We start from the raw sequence: 18920 nt of genomic DNA, 5'->3' as shown, positions 1-18920 counted from the left end.
CCAGGGCTCAGAATGACCCAATACCTTCGATCACCTCGGGCTTCTACTGAGGCCCCAGGCTGCCTCGGCCTCCACTTAGTCCTGTCTGTTCCTTCCCACGGCACTTCCTCCTTTCTCAAATTCCTGAGCTTTCCCTGGGATCTCTCTTCCTCCCTGTAGTTTTTCAAACTATCTCATCTTTCAGAGCATCGGCAACATCAAAGCCCGAAGCCCCTTCTCTCGGGGGCCGGGAGGGGGGGGCAGTGCCACTTTTGGACTCCCCTTGTGAGAGGCCCTACGGAAGGTGGATCTGAAGAGACGCCGGCCCCCTTGCCTCTGCTCGTCGGAGAAAGGCGAAAACGCCGTAAAATTAGGAGGCCCGGTGAAAGCAGAGCAATCCCGGACGGACACCGGGCACCTTGCACATGTTTTAAAAACCGGGCCTGCGAAGCTGCGCGCCCTCCCTCGCCCTCCTGCGGTGCGGCGGCTCCTCCCCCCGCGGCCGGCCCCGGCCCCGGCCCCGGCCCCCGGCCCGTCCCTCTACTGCGAGAACCCTTCCTCAGCGGCTCACGGGAGACAAGCGGGCCGCCTGCCACGGGCGGTGGGGACACGGGCGTCGAGGCCCGGCCCGCTCCCAGGAAGGGGTTTCCAAACGGGCGGGGGAGGGGAGAGCCTGTGGCCTGGCGCTAAAGCGAGGACAAGGTTCCCCACGTCCCTAGGCGACTGGTGACGAGAGCCGTGAACGCCGGCCTCCCATTGGCTCTGGCGCTGGCAAAGCGCGGCCAATCACGGCTCGAAGCAGAGCGGCTCGCCTTCCCCTCCTCCTCCTTTCGAGCCGCCCCGTGGCGCGGAGGGGGTTTGGCCGCCTGCGGAGGCGCAGGGTCACGTGACCTTCTGTTTACATCCTCTCAGCTGTTGGGGCCCCCCCCTTCCCTCGCCGTCTCTCGCACCAACACAAACGGCGGCGGCGACCCGCGGACCCCTCCGACGTTCGGGCCGGGGGAGGGTAACGCCGGCGGCACGCCGCCCTCCGCTCGCACCGGCCCCCGCTCCCTCGGCGATCGCCCCCGCTGCGCTCCTCCCGGGCGACGGGAGCGATTTCCCGCCTGCATTTCCCCGCACCCCCCCGCCCCAGGCGGGTCTCGCCGCTGCCGCCCCGCGCAGGGTCGGGGGCCCGCTGCAGAACGGGTGAGTGTCCCGCGGGCGTGGAGGAGGGGGCCGGGCGGAACTGCGCTCCCCGGCTGCGCTGTGCGGCGCGGAGACCGCCGTCGGACAGCCCGGACGGTGAGTTGGGGCGGTGGGGGAGCGCGGCCCGCCGGCCCCCGGTCCTCCCCTCGCCTCCCCGGGCGCTCCGGTTCCCATTGTCCGTTGGCCGCGCACGCAGGCGCGCGCCTTGCGGAGCGGGGGGAGGGGGAAGGTTGTTTTCGCGCAGCTGGGACAGGGCGAGGGCTTGCTGCCGCTCGCCTCTGTGGGGTGGGGACGGACGGGACGGGGAGTGTGTGCGTACACCCTCGGCAGCCCATTCCTCCTCCTCCGGTCGGTCCCCCCCCCCCCCCCCCCCCCCCCGCGTCCTTTCGCCTCCTGCGTAATAAATAATCTCTGGCCCAAAAAGGGTTTGGGAGGAGAGGTGGTTGGTGCGGCTGCCACGGGCCCGGGGCAGGTGTGAGGGGACGGCGGCGAGAGAGAAGGTTCCAGCCTTGAGATCTGGGCGGGGGGTAGACGCAAGGTGAGGGCAGCGCTCGAGCGCTCTTTTCCCCGCTGTGGCTCTGCGCCCTGCCTCTTCCCCGTGACGGCTGGGTTGTGTTTTTTTTTACCTTTGAGAAAATGCAGTGAGAACGGGAGCTTACTTCCCCCCCCCCCCCCCCCCCCCCGAATCCCTGTAACCTCAGCGTCTTGCGGGGGCTGCGTCTTCCAGGCCGAGGCATTTTGGAGGAGGCAAAAGGGAGTGTGAGACAACATTTTGTTCTGTTTCAAGAAAAACCTGTGGGCTAGGAAGGGTGTCTCTGCTTTCGGGAGGGGAGGTGGTGTGGCAGCAGCGAGAGGAAAATACTTTGTTTACATAAGTGAAGTACGTAAAACGCAGGGTAAGTTTGCCCTCCGGCCCGCACGCCGCGGTGGGCAGGCGGCGGTAGGCGTCGGTGAGCGGCCCTGGCGGCAGCCGCGAGGGAAGGAGAAGGCTGCCGCTGCCCCCCGCCTTGCCATAAACGCACATTCTGTCTCTGTTTACATTGTGGTCTCTGTTTTGGCTGGGAGCAGCGTAAGGGGAGGAGCAGGAACTCGCTCCGGGGCAGCCACCTCCTCCCTTCTCTGTTTTCTTTGTTGTTATCTGTTCGGGGGAGACGTCCTGGGCACACGTCTGTCTGTAGCAGAGCTGCGGCCGATGTGATTCCTCTATGGACCGAAACCTCGGGCCGCCTTCTTCTGTGCATCTGCGGGTCTCGTCTCTCCTGCGTCGTCACCCTCCTCCCCCCTGCCTCGGCAGTTGTCAGCGGCTCGCAGTGAAGTTGGAGGAAGGGGAAGGGAGGGCGGAGGGGGAAGGAATCTTGGCATTTATTTGATACGCAGTCAGCAACCTGGGCCTGATTTGTACAGCTCTGTCGTCTTTGACAGCAAAAGGGAAAAAAGAAAAACCACCTATGGTGGAAGGACGGGGGGAGGGGTGTGTTCGCTTTTGTTGGTAGAAGATGAAGGAAAACATCTTTAGGGTCTGCATGAGAGAAGAGATGGAAGTACTGAACTGGTGCAATGTGTGGAGAATGCTCGTGTCCTTGCAGTACTTGCCCATATAGCTACTGTTCTCTTAGCGGGTATTTTTCACTCCTGTCAGGTAAAAGTCAAGCACAGTTGAACTGCAAGACTTTAGCAAGGAAGTAAGATTTCTTCTCATAATAAGCAATAAACTTTGAGACGCACACAAAAAAGAGACACAGGTAAGGCTAGTCAGCACTACAGTGAATTAGTGAAGATACTCAATCCCTCTTGACCATATGCCTTCTGTATTACACCCTCTTGACCATATGCCTTCTGTATTACAGAGAATGCTTTTAAGATGCAAGATGAAAAAAATCTAATGCTTAAAGTTAGTAAATGATAAGAGTGTATGCTGAGAATGCCTTTGTAACCATAATTCATTATTCTTGCAAATGAATCATAATATGTGTGATACATTTTTTTTTTTTTCCCCCCCACAGGACCCTTACCTTACTCTGGGCAGACTGTCTCTGGAAGGAATCAGGCTTGGATAAATGGAGCTGTCTTCTACAGAACTCCAGCCTGATTTGTTGGGAAAGTTTGAAAAATATTTAAATGTGTAGGTGGAGAAATGTGTGAAAGATCTATTGGTATTTTAACTGACTTTGGGTGAATAAATATAATGTAATGATAGGAATGTGAGAAGTACGTGAGTGAGGTCAGAGAGCCACAATGAGGGCTTTGGAGATGGACACTTAGCCAGATGTTCTTTACAACAGTCAGTGTCCCTCAGAAATGCAAGGAAAAACAATTGGATGTTGTTGGGAGGTCTGCAGTGAGGAGAATGTCATGAAATCACAGAAACAGAAAAAAGTATGTAATACTGGGCAGCCCTGGATGGCCAAATGTTATCACTGAGTCTGTGCAGGATTAGGTTCCTTCCCTGCATAATCTCTGATCTTCACTGCAGAATTCTTGTAAAAATCTTTCTGCTGTTCCTAATTGGCTTTCTCCCTGGGTTTTCTTCATCCAATCTCAGACTTCGTGTTGTGACTTGCTTTAGATACTTGACCAGCCAGTTTGAATTTTGCAGTACTCTATTTATATATTTATGAAGTCTTGCCATTTTTATAGTCCTAATCTTGGCAGATTGGTGATTTTTATTGCTCAGTCTTCTGTTTGCCTGTCAGTGACTGCCCCAAGCTGCAGCAGCTCCTTTTGAAGAGGCTTCTGCCTAACAGGAGACTAACAATAGGACCCGACTGCCAGATGTGTATTGTAGTTTTCCGTGCCTGTACTGGACCATACCAGAGCAGTCACTTGGCTGTGTTTCTGGAAACTTGAAGTGTGGTTCCTTTCAGATGGTAAGTGTGTATTCTGAGGCTAAAGGTAGACTGAAGAATAATACCAGTGCAGATGGAAGTCTCTAAAGAGCATGTTGGAAATGACTTTTTTAGGCGAACTTGAAAGAAAAAACAGTAACACAAAGATCAAATTTGGAGTTCCTACTGCAAGACATAGTAATACAGGTTTGGTTTTTTTTTCCCCAAAGATGCTCCCAAAACTCAATATAGGCAAGATAGTTTTTCCATACAGTGTTCCAGAAAGGTTTATGCCAGGAGTTTTAAGAGTTTCCCAAAACAAATACATTAAAAGCAATTCTGAAATAGTTAGGCAGGATGGGAATGCTCATCCAAGTATTCAGTGCATTGTGAGAAACACCTGAGAATACAATCATTGTTTCTGGATGAGAAGTGTCTTTACACGTACCTGTTCTTTTCATTTCCCGCTTTGTTCCCGTTTTCAGCAGGAGTATCACGGAGATCTGCTATTTTACCCTGCTGAACTGAAAGTGATGCTCTGTAGCTGATCATTAATCAGCTCTCTGTGTAAGGAAAGTGCCTTGAAGTCTACAGCACTTGGCACTTTTGAATGCAAACATCATTGAATATTACCTCATTTATTTTACCTACTTAGAATGTAAATTCCTACAAGCAAAAGTAGGAAGCATATATGTGCCATCTTGTTTTGCAAATGAGTAATCAGGTATGTGACTGACCTAAAGGCACTCTAGGAATCTTCTGGTAGGGTCAGAAGTTGATCTGTATGCTTCATCTTCTCCAACCAATGACTGAGAAATTTTATTGATGGAGAATTCTTTTAATGTATCTGGTTTGCAGAAGTGAGATCACAGTGTTCCACCTCTTCCTTTTATGGATTTCTAGGGAGTAAAGTGAAGTATTTAATATTAAATATTATGGGTATAATTACATGAAAACATCAGGAAATAACTGCAGTGTTCCAATTCCTTTGGGACTTCCTTGTGTGCAGTGGATGTTAATGAGAGCCTTCAGGCCTGCTTAATGCAAGCTCTTAAAGCAGTTGCTGCTGCTGTGTTGTTTAAGAAAACTGGGCTGGGCTTCTCGGCCTTGAAGAAAGGGTAGAATTTGTAGCAGGTTAGGATGCTGAATATCATTTTTTGCAGGTCTGAAAGATTATCTGACTGCCATTCAGAACAGTAGTGTTAGTTCTTTGTCCTTTTTGTCCTGGTACATCATGCCAACTTTATGTTTCAGGGTTAGTGTTGCTACTGCAAAGTTGACAGTGATGTTAACTCATCCCAAGGAGCTTGAAATCCTGATGAATGTGTCTGTGTGTATTCTTGTTAAATGTACTTCTGATCAGAAGCTTACTGCAAACATTGAAAGTAAAAAGTAAAGTAGAAGTAAAGTAAAAGTAAACTGAAAGTAAAGATGTCTTTAAAAATGGCACTTAGTCCTAAGAAGCTTATTATTTCTGAAAGCAAAACTATTGGAAGTTGTATCTAGAGAGCAACTGCGGTGTCCATCACTTGTATGTTGTGACTACAATTGGTATGTGATTTATTTCTCAATTTTATTAGTCCTTTAAATTGAAGCACAAAAATATAATTTGTCCTTCATTGTGAAGAGAAAGCACTGGTTTAGAAGTCATCATAGAGCAGTTAAAAAAAAAAAAAAAAAAGACAAAACCCCAAACTCCACAGCCTTAAAATAGTTTAGATGTGACATCAGGAGTCACCATGGTAACTCTCAGGCTACAGATTCTGGTGTATTCTCATGTGGAGGAGTTCTAGAGCGGGGAGGTGATCGTGGAGCAGGAGAAAACTGCCCCTCTGGTTAGAGGGCTGTCTTGTGGCAGAAAAAGACTTGGAGCTTAAAAGATGCATTTAATGAAGGCTGATTCTGGAGTTCTGGCTTTGTTTTGTATGATGTTTAGTCAAGAAAGGATGTAAAGATCTAGTTTGTTAGAAGTGCAGAACATTGAGTTCTGCGTTGCACGAAGTTGAAGATTAAGGTACCACAAGTGTTGTTAAGGTGATGTAAAATACTGAGGCTTAGAATTTCTCTCAAGTATTGCATTTCACTCCAGATTTTCTGAAAGTAGTATTTGCTCAGCATACAGTTGCAAAACAAATGCTGAGTTTGGATTTGCAGTGTTTCTAGGATGTAAAAGAAGACAAGTGGAATTAATGTTTAAAAACTTGTTTGAGGAAACAATCCAGAACTTGCCAACAAAACCCTAAAATAAGGTTTAAAAACTAACAGGCTTAGAGCAAGCAGTTTGATAATGATGTGGGATGTTCGGAATCCTGCGTGAAGGACATTTATATGAAGGTGCTATAGGGCATCTGAGTTGTCAGCATGGAGCTGTTAGATATGAGATAGGATTTACTGAGGGCCTGTGTTCTTCTGAAGTTAAAAAAAAAAAAGATGGCAGCCAGGATGAAGTCAAGTAGAGGTAGCTGAGCAGTTAGAAAAGGGACAGTCTTTGTCTTGGTTGCTAACATGCACCCTTTACTGGAGATGGTGTGTGTTTATATGCACAAATGCACAAAGAATATGTGTACAACCAACCAGTTGTGCAGCAGCGTAGTGACTGTGAACAGGATCTCTGTCCTGAGAGTTTTTTAGAACCTGGTGGTGACAGGCTGCACATTTAGTTCTGGTCACAAGTCAGAGCATCTCCAGGTTCGTTCTTTTGGTCTCTTGTCTTAGGAGTCTTTTGGCCGATGATGCCTTAACTTTTATCTGGTTGCTTTTCCAGTCCCAACTGTTGTGTTCCTTTCAACGGACACATCCCTCAGCTTTACATGGTTTGTGTTCTGTCCAGAAGTCTTAAATCACACAACAGCAGCAACTCTTCTTGCTTATTTGCAGGGAAGAAGGACAGGATGTGGGCAGAAGAGTTTTCTCTTGTGTAACTTAACACTAATTGTTGCCATATCATAGGCCAAGTAGCCTATAGTTAGCATAAGCACCTACAATAGCACTAGAGGTCTGTTTAAGCACCTGAGTCACATCACAAGTATCAAAGGCTTGCTGTTATTACTACAAAAACTTTTCTTTGCATGATTTCTAAATAGGTAACGCTTATTAAAGCTGTCAGTAATCATGATTATTTCTTCATTTTTTTTAACAATTGGCTTGTTAAAGTCTTAAATAATAGGTGCATATTTCTAATGGCAAATTAAGCAATCTTGAAAACTATTTTCGGGATGAATAGCAGCAACTTTGTGACACTGGATAATGTTTCACCAGGAGGCATCTAAATGTCATTGGGAAGTTTTTTTTCTTTTTATTTTCTAGCTGATGTCTACAAATGTTTTTGTAGATTTAGCGGTAGCAATTGGAGTCGAATCAGAGTTCTTGCACGGTACTAGTTTAAGATGTCGTGAAAGGCAGCATGCAGTAATACAGTAGACACAAAATACATGTGCTCCTGAACGTAACTATTCACAGTATGCATGTTGGTACTATCCTTCAAGCAAAACAAATAGCATTTGCTATCAGTTCCCGTTGCCTTCCGGAGTGAAAGGGAACTAAATTTCAAAGAGAATGTCTAAGAGATGACATGTCTGTCTTAATTATTTGTTCATATTTTTAAAAAAAAGACAAGCTGCTTCTCCAAAAGAGATACCTGCATCAATGTATGGCTTCCATAAGTGAAGTGGTAGTCATTGGAATTCTTTACGGTAATAGTCAGCTAGTGAATTGCATCCAGCAATTGATATGCCTGTGGTGTCTCTGTTCTAAATGAAAGGCTTGATTCCTATAAATGGTTGTTTTAACATTGAATGAAGAATTAGGACCATGTGGTTGGGAGAATGAGAAGTGGTTACTATTCTGAGAATTTATTTGGGTTATTTCTGTAGCAAATGTTTTCAGTGGATATTCAGGAATTACTGTGTGGTTTTCTTTACAAATATTTGAAAGAAAAAGCCAAGTAATACTCTTCAACCCAGTCTGGACTGCTGTGCTATAAAATGATCTATATATCGAAGTTAGAGAAGAGAGTTGGAGCCACTATCCTGGTAATCATATTTTCAATGCAATTGTTTTTGCTTGATAGGTATGGCTAAAAGGTATGCGAGTTAGCATTGCTGAAAATGAACTCTGAAGTTCACTAACGGAGATGCTTAATTTCAGCAAACAAAGCAAAAGGTTAATATTCCTGCAGTACTAATAATTTCAAGTAATCAGGAATGCTGTGAGTATTTCTACTAGGACATCAGTTTGCCATTAAAGGATTTGATTTCCATCTGAAAATCTTTGCCTAAGACCCATGAAGTTCTTGTTTACTACGTTCTTCTTGTTGGATTCTGGCAGGTAGGGTTTTGCTGGGACATGTGACCCTGCTGTTTATTTGCAAAGCTCTCCCCTTTACCCTTTTGAGAATGAACTGTGGTTTTGTTTCCATTCTGTGTAGCCACCTGCTGTCTAGTTTCTTAAGCTTTGCTGTGTTCTTCCTTCAAGAAACTCTAAATTTGGCATCATTGCAGCCAGGAGGTCAATGAAACTGGAAGGACACAGAAAAGTTGAGTTGCTGAGTTTCTTTGTAGCTTCAGCTGAGCTGACAGTTGCAACATTATAAATCCCATAGGCCTTAGTCTCTGCTTATTTACTTCAGTTAATTCATTAGGACTAAAACTCATTACTGCTGAATTTCCTGAGATTCTGCGACGCTTTCTGGAGTAATTAATTTGTCAGAAAAAGTCAGTGTAGGATTTGACTTCTCCATTCTGGGGTGCTCTGGATAAACTGGAGTTGTTCATTATATAACTACAGCAGGTTATGTGACTGTAGCAGCCTCTTGTGTTATATTTGTAAACTACATTTCTCTCAGGTGAAAACCATGTGCTTTATATGACTGAAAAAAACCTGATGGGGTAGGATCATGCAGATGAAGATACATTGTGCAAGTGCACAGCTGCTACATAAGCAATGATAAAAGGTTTTCAAGTTCCATTTCTTGGTGAAATATTTGTATGAATATCTTGAAGTGGTCACTGAAGCTTTCCCAAATGCTCCAAATCCCCTTCAGACTACATCTGCTGTTGTTTGTACTGTGAGTAAATCATAACTTTGGAGCCATATTTGCATTAGTACTTGATTCATACCTGGAGACGAGAAACAGTAGTGCAGAAACATTTTCAAGTTAAAAATGTGCTTATGTAGTTTGGTTTTGGGTTTTAAAGAAGGCCTATAAGGGGTTTTGTTCCAAGTATTTCAAGTTCTTAGTTTAAGCATGCACAACCCCAGGTCCAGCCAGTAGTGAGGCTGAGCACATATTCTCAGTAGCACAAAACCACATGTATTCAGCATGTACGTATATACATGCATAGTTGGCTACCACATCAACACAGAAAGCACAGTAGTAATGCAAGCACAAACAGCGCCAGTGGCCTTATCCTGTTGACCTTTCTGGATGGTCAAGCCGAATGTCTGCTAGTGACAAATGCATGTATATAGTATGGATCCTTCCAGTTACTGGGATTAGACACTCGTTCTACCCTGCAGCTGGCCCTTGGGTTCATTTATCCCCCATTGCCTCTTAGACACGCACACAGTCACGCTCAGCCACCAATCCCAAACACCACAGGTTCTCTAGCAGTCGACTCCTTCAGTTGCCTCACTCGGACAGTCTGCCCTGTCCCTGGTTCCCAGGCCACACTGCCAGTTTGCTGGCTAGTCCAGCTTGGTATTCCCTGTGATTGCACCTTGACCAGTAAAAGCTCACCCCCTCCTTTGCTGGCACCACAGACCTGCGGGCCCCCGTGACCTGTGGTGTGACTCCGCTTGTCAAGTAGATTCACATGCACAATGAATAGAGCCCCAGGAAAAGACTTACAAAAGGAGGTTAATGAGCAGACAGGACAGACAGCAGTGATTTGGGGTAGAGCACAGCTAGACACACATACCGACCTGCAACCTGTTCACAGGTGACCTGTCCCTCTTGTCACCGTAGTTCTCTGTTTTCCAGTACTTGTTCCTCCCCAAGCCGCTTTGATCCCTCCCTTTCCCCACCTTTGGTTCCTCCCCTAAACATCCTGTAACAGGACTTGTGTGATCCCCAAGTGCTTTTCCCCTGCATCCCATGATAAATCTGGTAACCCTGTAAGCAGTCACATCTCTCCATCTGAAAAGTGCCCTGGAGAGGCTGGGTGGTGGTGGGGATGTGGGGAGAGCCGATGGTTCTGCTGTGGTAGCCCTGAGAGGAGCTGGGTCAGGGTGTTAAGGTGAGTTCACCAACCCACAAGTGTGCCTCTCTGCTCCTTTGTCTGTGTGCAGAATAGCTTTTTATCCTATAACCTAACAGGGTTAACTTTGATATGTGCTGGCAAATAATCTTTAATTGTTTGCAAGCCCAGTTGAAAATTTATGGAAGTTGCTGGCTGGCCGTAGAGGTGTGAATTAAAGTGATATGGTTACAAAAGCAATACTTTGAAATGTTACCTCAAAGTAGGGTGTTTTAATAGCAACAGGAACAGGGAGAATGCTAGAATGATTGCATGAAACTTTGTGGAACAGGCTTTCGTAACAGTCTTAAGGCTGTAACCTTTTAAATTGTAAAATAAGGAGTTGATTTCCTCCCCCCCCCCCCCCCGCCCCGGATGACTTGCATTTGTGTAGAGGCTTCTTCGGTAGACTTTTAAAATACATCTAGTTCATACTTGATTTGTACGTTTTGAAAGTTTTGATAAATCATCACTTTCCTTTGGTAAGAACCATGAAGGGATAGTTAATCTCTTTTACATAAAGTAAGCATTGGACATCTTAAGAAACAGGGATTTATGGACAAGGTCATATCAGTTTAGGGTGTGCTGTTTATAGATTTATGGTGTATCTGGAGGATGAGGCAGATTATGTCATGGGCCTTTAAATGTGAGGCGCTTGGAGATATGCAGGATTTGGGGATTAAAAAGAAGAAAGTTAGGTGCAAGTAGATAGCCATTGCTTTCTTTGACAAGATGAAAGTAACTTAGTGTGCATGTGTTTTACTAAACAAGCTACATTTGAAAAAATTGGTGATCTAGTGTGATGCTTCTGGAAGATTGCATCAGTGAAAGAATTTTGTGTCATGGTTCTGAGGAAGAGAAGCAGGAAACAGGAGTAGGCCTTACTCAATTCTTCCCTCTTGAGGATTGCAGGCCTAAGTAATAAAGTAAATTCTCAAAACATATTGTTGTATTGCACTGGACTATTCTAAGAATCTAGTAAACAGGATCAGGACTTGAACTTTTTTTCTTTATTTATTTAGTGTCTCTTAAGAAGAGGACGCATAATAAATAGAAGTTGAGATTCTCAGGCTGTGAAAGCAAACATTTTGGTAATACAGTATTAGAAGTTGTTTCTGCTGTGATTATTGCATGGTATTTTGATACTTCTAGATGTATTTCTAAAGATCAGAAAACCCAAAGGTTTTAGTGCACTTGGAGCTTGACAAAGTTGATTGATATTTTTGGTTTTTCTTTGGGCCTGGGTTTTTTTGGGAGACTGCAGTAAATGCATAGCTCTAAGATGAGGTTTCAAGTGTCAGGAATGTAACCATCTTCTATTTTTACACTTGACCTCATTTCTATTTTCTTTTGCTAAAGGCAACAGGCGTATGTTGTTCTGTTACTGCTAGAAATGAGTTATTTAAGTAACTTGAAATGTTTATGTGCAATAAGCTTTTGAACTTTACCACTGGCTGAAATAGTGAATACTTTGTCCTGGGCCATATTTCGCCTATTCAAAATTGTATGAACTGTGACTTGATCTGCTTAAGAGCTATAGCTGCAGAAAGTACGTTTGTGGTAGAAGGTTAGGAAAGTATGTTTCAGTTCTTGTACTAAACCTGCTTGATATTTCATTATAAAAGGGGATTCTCCCCACCCCCCCACCCACCCCTTGCCAGCTGTTACTGGTTGCTCTCTGAAGGTGATACTGAAAGTAAAGGAGCACCATATTTTACTGTGGTTTGTTACCTTCAGGTCACCACAAACTAACAAGTTTTGTTTTAAAAACGTTGAGTATTTGGCTTTTCCTTTATGTCATCGTGTCTTGGTTGTCTTGTGATCAGGATAACGTTAAAATTTGCAGAAATGTTTGTGTCAGTTGTATGCCTTTTGCCGTTTCAGGCTAAACAGGATTAGATACTCCAAGTGTTGGTTTTTCTTTTACACATCTCTCTACAGCTCTTCTAATTCTTAACATTTGACTGTTAACGGCTTACATAAACCTGCTTGAAATGAGTATTCTCTGTTAAATACCCTTGCACAAAGCTATGTATTGTGGCAATGAGTTTTGCAGCCTGGTCACTCTGTAGCTCACTAATTCCTGTGAAATATGTGCACAGACAGCAGTTTCTCTTCTGAAAAACAGGTGCATGATACAGACTGAGTGAATATCAGACATCTGTATGTATTAAACATCACTGATTCATATCTGTTTTACGAACTTCTGGTATTTTAGTCTTGCCAGTGAACAAGCCGCTATTACCTGGTACCTCCTCTTTCTGTGGGTCTGTTAGGCCCTCTAGAGAAGCTTCTCATATTTCTCCTTTCTCCCAGCCAGTCTGTGATAAAGCAGTACTCTTTGACTAGTTCATACTGGATGCACTTAAAATAGTTGTAGCCTTGGAATAGGCAGAGCTGTAGGCACACCTCTCAGGAGCTGAGACCTTAAAAAGCGTCCTATAAGAGGACTGCCAGGTTCTTTCACAGACACTACTGTCAGAGGAAGGATAGGGGATCTTATATATGTTGGACATTGGGTTAAGCTGACATCCTTTGCTTATGAGATCTTTTTGTGGGACTTTGACAGGTCGCTAAGCCATTTTAGGCTCCCCAGAGAAGAGACCATTTTATGCAGTATCTTACAAACGAGCACCACCAAATGTTTTGGACTCGTGTGGGTAGAGAAGCAATATTGTTTTGAAATCTGCAGTTGATCGGATACTATAGGGTACACAGAGTCGGCACAGAGCTAGTTTTCATTCACTTATAAAGGTATACACGTAACCTCTTGAGATGTAATCACCAGTTTCCATGTAGCTGAACTCTGATGGTAAGCAACAGACTGGCAACTATTGTTTTGTTGACATCTTATCACTGCGTACTGTCAAAAAAGCATGCCATGTTGCTCTGATCAAGTACTGTTACCAGGAACTGCCTAGTTCTACCACTCAAGCTGCGTCATACACTGCCATAGTCATCAGTTCTTGTCATTGTCAGTCAGTTATTCAGACTTTTGTTAGCAGTTAACACTGCTCTCTGAAATTATTGAAATAATTTAAAATTTTTTTCTTTAAATCTTGTAGACCGTATCACTGGACTGACACATAACAAATTTTAGTTTTTTGCTTTTTCTGATGGTACTAGCTAACAGCATCTTGCTGCTTTGGAAGATGATTTTCAGAGCACTACTGTTCATCTGCTTCAGAATATGAGGAGGAGCTGGTTCTGGGGACTGAGCAGCAACTGGTTATTAATATTGTCCATCAGTAATGGACAAACTGTTTATGCCTGACAGGCTAATGTCTTCTGCACAGGTAATAATGTTGGGTGCTTAAAATCTCATGAGACTTTTGCAAAGACGGGCAATCAGAGTATTCCAGAGCTGTTTAACATCTCATCAGCCTCTCATCCATGGAGGCTTTTTCATTTTATAAATAAGAGCATTTCTTAACAAAAGTTCTATGGCAGAGACCGGCTAAATTAAAACTTACTGTGAAATTAGATACTAGCAGATCCTTTTAAGAGAAGGGAGTGTTTCTGTGCTTGGTTCCAATTTAAAGCTTTTTGTAACATGAGTGACTAGATTCAAAATATTTGTGGGTATGCAAATCCCAAAGATCTCATGTATTTGAGGTGGGAGGTGGGGGGACATTAATTTTGTGCAGATGACCAACAGACAGTCTTTACTAGCGATTAATGAGTCAGTAAAGTAAGGCAGTGAGACAGCTTTTCTGTCTCTCGGCAGGGAGTTTTTGCAGGATATAATTAAGAAAGGTCAGTTAGTGGCCCAGAGAGCATTCTAGGATGTGAACACTGAAGCTGGGTCTGTGGTGACCATAGTGACAGCTATTGGTGAATCATAAGCACAGCCCTAAATAGATAGAGACCACAGCTGAGGACTTGCTTTCTGAGGGTATATGACTACTTTAGTACTTACTGGGTATAGATCTACACCTTTAAATTTCAGAAACTACCCTGTACTCTAGGTTTCACCCCAGTATGGCAAATTACGCTTCTAGCTGTCTGGGGTGGAAATGGTGAACTCTTAATTCTTTGTTTTGAACTAGGCATTCCGAACATGTTTGTGTGTCATTGATGGGAAGCTTTGAAGAAACTGCTTGTGAAGCCTGGGAGGCTCAGCTTTGCAAGCATTTTTTGGTTGCCTAGATTTTAAGCAGTGAGGAGAACTGAATCAAGAAATGGTGTTAAGCTATGCATTAAAAGTTCCATCCAGGAAATAAGTAGGATTCTTTGCTTTGCTTTGTAATAAAAGGTAATGAATTTTAAAGTCTTTATCAGCATACCTAAAAACAGGTCTGGCATATAGAACTGGTGTATAGAAAATGTTCTTTTCAGCATTCAGTCCTTGCCATTGTGTGAAGAGGGTAGGTAGAATTTCAGATGAGAAAAACAAATCCAGTACAGAAGAAAATACAGACTGAGAAAGGAATATATCCTGGTCCAAAGAAGGAAAAAGAAAATATGTGGGTTTGGTTTTGTTTTGGTTTTCTCCTGGGTGAACAACCAACAAAATTCTATGTTGCTTATTACTTTTAAGTTCCTGTGAACTGTCTCGTTTTTTTTGGTTTTTTTTTTTTTTTTTTAAGAAAAAAAAGTCAAAAGGTTGAGTAGACATTTAGCAAGGTTGGTTCAAAAATTATGCCCTTATGTAACTACCAAGGTTAAGGTCATTTGATCATGAAATCTGCGCTGATGTGCTTGTCACTGCTTACACAATTGTGGAGCGCCATAAGCTTCAGTGCATCTTCTGAGAGAAATGCAGTACCATGTGTGCTGTTTGGTGTGTTCAGGTGACTGGAGGTGAAGGAAGAGTAAGAGCAAGCACACACCTGGAATCTTGTATAAACAGCTGTTGAAGGCCTAAACAGGAGGATCAGGACTTAAGCTTACATCAGACTTGACATTTTCTGCCCAAGTAGGTCAATGCAATTCAGGTTAAGTCAGTAGTTGTAGCTGTTTACATTCATTTGGCTTAATGTTAATCCTGTGGTCTGTTCCTTGTTCTATTGGTATATTACAAAGAACTTTGAAGTGTGCTTTGTGGAGTACATTACATTGGAGAGTTGACTGTACTTGTTTTTGTACTTGCTTCTGTTTAACTTGAAAAGCTTCTTGAAATGATTCACTGAATAGTAGGTTAGGATTAAAGTTTTGAGTTGTTTTTGAGTGAGATGAGTCTGGAGTATAGACTTCAAAAATGTGCAGTGTTTCTGATAGAGTTTTCCTTAATGCACCAAATAGTATATTACTATATCCTGAAAACAACAGTTTTCCTTCTTTCTAAACTATTTGGAGTGACAAAACAAATAGCTGTGGAAGAGAAGGCAGTTCAAGTAGCAGTTAATTGCCAAAGCACTTACACTTGTTACTGCCTTTAGTAGCAGTTTAGCAGCAAGGCATATCTAAGACTTGATGCTGAAATACCTCTGCCCCCACAGTTTATTCTGATTTTTGTAGTCACCTACTACAATTGCCTCTAGCACACAGTTCATATTTTGTTTTTTTCCAGCCTTTGCCTGGTGAAGCTAATGTTACAATTTCTCTTTTCCTTTCAGATAGTAATCAATCATTCTGTTTATTCAGAAGGCCCTGCTGAAATCTTATACTTAGCTCTGCAGTTTGGAGTTGAATTTCCTCGTACAGCACTGTTAGAATACTTGGGAGGAAAGGGGAAGCTAAACTAAAAATGGAATCCTTCTGTTGTAGGAGTCTCTGGATGGGACGAGGACAGGTACAACATGATCTTGAGTTCATTACAGCTGCAGGAGTGGCATGAATTGAGTCTGAACGGAAGTAGGTCTAACACTTGGTGGCCTGGGAAACTTTAAATCTCTGCTGATCCTAGTGGTGTTGCTGACTTCTGCCATGAGTAAACTGAAACTGTTAAATGGGCTGAAGTGTTTCAGGCCCTTGTGTGCATTCGTGGTTAATTCCCTCCTATCGCCAGTCACAGAATATTTCTTTTTGGGGGAACTTAACAGCTGACTCCTATGTCTATATTTATGCATAGCTCAGTGGATTATTGTTGCCCCTTCCCTGTCCTTCCCTCCTGGGTAAGGTGGAAGGTTTACCAAGCAATTCTGTATGCCATCTATGAATTTGAAGTAATGCATCACAGTCTTGATTCAGTGTGGTATGGTGTGCTCCAAGCTGATATCTTGGTGAAAATAGTTCTGAGGAGGATACTTGCATTAGTTCTGAGAATCAGACTTGAAATATTGCTGATCCCATTTACTATATTTTGTCTTCTACTTTTCATCCTTTGAAACAAAATAAGAGTCAAGTTCGTAGGCTGAAATAACTTTTATTTTTAAGGAGTCATCTGTGTGGAGTCAGGATGTGTCAGTATTACAAGATACTAAATTTGTAAGATACTTGACATTGTATGGATTTAGCAAAGGCAAGGTTTTGTCTGTCGAATTAACTTAATACCTTGCTAGCATGGTATTTAATCGAGTGTACAAGTCATTACTGACCTAAGGAATTAATTTGAAGTGCAAATATATATGTAAAAATTCTGAAAAGTGCAAAACTTGTGTCCCTTTGAAAGCTGGCAAAAAAAACTTGGCAAACCTTACATGTGGTTACTAACTTCTCAGATAAGAGTTTTTCATAGCTTATAAAATGGTGGAGAATTAAAATGCACTCAAATTGTCAGCACTTCTTAGATTCACATAGCCAAAGAACACCTGTTCATTTAATGTCACAGTTTCTGATTTTTTATTTAATATTATTTAAGGAATGTAAGGAATTACAGTAAAATTGGTTACAAGTTAGGTCAGAAACGAGTCAGAGCTGTTGTGATACAATTGTGTGGATTTTTACAGAAATTGGAAAGTGTGTTGACATTTCATTTTTATTGTGAATGTAAGAAACATTAAGATAAAGTGTTCCAACTCGTAAAAATAAATTAATGAATAGTATGGAATGACAAACAGAGGGGTTTTTTTAATTGTAAGTGGTTTTAATCAGTGAGTGAACTTTTTTATTCAAGACTATATTGAAATTTTAACTCCTAAATACAATTTCTGTTGGCTTCTGTATTCCAAAGATTCCTAAGGCTAAAGGCAATTACTGCATTTTGTTAATGTTATGCACCCTTCCCCTTTCTTCTGAAATTTCTGTACCTCTTGGTGTAATAGGCATCAGAACGCTGCTTGTGCTTTTTGTGACCTGTGTGTGTTTCAATTTAGGTATTGGTGAGCTTCACAGGATGCTTTCTGTGAGCTTTGTAGCTATGTAGAAAGTTTTATCATAGTATGATCTGCTGTCTTTATCTTGGTCCTGGGTCAGCTGTCACAAGGAAGCTTTGACTAATTCGCCCTTTTTCTGTAGCTGTGCTAAAATAGCTTGTGAGGTGGTTTTTGTGTGTTTAAAACAGTAGAAAATGTGTCTGACCACACATCCATTGCCTGTTAGAAGCAAGTAATTTTGCTTTCATAAGGTAAAAGCTTACAAACATAACAGCATTGGAGGAAAGTAAAATATAAAAAAAAATTTCTCTCGGCACAAGAGGTCACTTTTCATGAGAAGATCTATTTCTTTAACTTCCTAGGGTGTTTTTTGTTTTTTTACCAAAAATATTTTCCAGTTGAGTAGTATTTTTGCTTACCTATAGCTGCAGAGTTCAAAGTAGAGCACCACAGTTGATTAATGAAAGCAAACCAAAAGCAAGATAGCTAAAAAGCAAACAATATCACTGTCTACCTAATGTCACTGTTTTCAGCCAGGGGCATTGTGTCCAGAGTAAGATGCAACCTTCAGCCGCACTTCTGACTAGCCACTCTGTTCTGCTGCATAAGCATCCCATTCTTGAGAGGAGGCTCTCTGTTTTCTCCCCTGCTTCCCACGATGTCATGCTGTGTACCAGACCTTTTCTGTTCTTGCTTTTGAGATTCTGTGTGATAACCATTAATGAAGGTGAAATGCTTAGTGGGTCTCATCAGTAGAAAATCTTGTGATACTACAGTAACTTTAGCTGTCAGATAATACCAAGAATATAAAATTACAAAATACCTGAAGACATTAATTCTGTTTTAGCGTAGTAACTATACTGAAATTAGCAAATGTTATTTATGGGAAAGAAATTTTATGTGAAACTAATAAAGACATTTTTTGATAGAAACGATAAAGCTTTAGGTTGGGAGAATAGCCTATTTCCATCTGAGCTGTTTGTGTATTTGCCTGCTCACCAGTTGAGTGTAGCTAGTTGGTGAAGTTCTCCATCTGCTGGTGCGAGGTGGTGAATGCACTCTGCAGGTAGGGCTGGAAGTGGTATTTCTGTTTCTCAAATGTAACAGCTGCATTAGTCTTCAAGAAATTCAGTTCTTACATTTACTTTTTAGTTGAGATATGTTTGGAAATAATTTTAAGGTAATCATGAACTTATTAGTATGAAGGGATGGCAAAAACTATTGCTTTAGTCACTGTAGATTATTCAACTTGTTAACTATCATTTGATTCAGTAGTTCATTGAACTTGTAGCTGTGATGGGCTACAAGTGAGCAGGGCTGGAATATTTTTACAGATTATTTTTCCTTAAAAAAAAAAAAAAATCCTCCCTCAAGTTCTGCATTTCCTGTCTAAATTGTCCGTTAGTTTTTTCACAAATAAAGGGATGTTCCTGTGTGATTAAACACACACTGGCCTACTTACTCTGCTGTGGAACACTAGGATGTTGAGAAGTGTG

At 42.7% G+C, this 18920-nt stretch overlaps 1 protein-coding gene across 4 annotated transcripts in view; it reads left to right on the top strand.

Annotated features, from left to right (window-relative positions):
- The first annotated feature begins 1046 nt into the window (after positions 1-1046).
- Positions 1047-18920, top strand: part of PCMTD1 (protein-L-isoaspartate (D-aspartate) O-methyltransferase domain containing 1) — a 45817-nt gene continuing 27943 nt past the window's right edge. For 2 of the 4 annotated variants that reach the window (XM_052788609.1, XM_052788606.1), the window contains exon 1: positions 1047-1167. The gene's annotated coding sequence lies outside the window, so the exon portion shown is untranslated. Of the gene's footprint in view, positions 1168-1244; positions 1264-3170; positions 3290-18920 lie in introns of those variants that run through there. The other 2 variants (XM_052788607.1, XM_052788608.1) reach the window with 2 other exon arrangements.

The sequence above is a fragment of the Harpia harpyja genome, chromosome 5 (assembly GCF_026419915.1).
Source record: "Harpia harpyja isolate bHarHar1 chromosome 5, bHarHar1 primary haplotype, whole genome shotgun sequence".
NCBI lineage: Eukaryota > Metazoa > Chordata > Aves > Accipitriformes > Accipitridae > Harpia > Harpia harpyja.
This window is presented reverse-complemented; position numbering and strand designations above follow the sequence as displayed.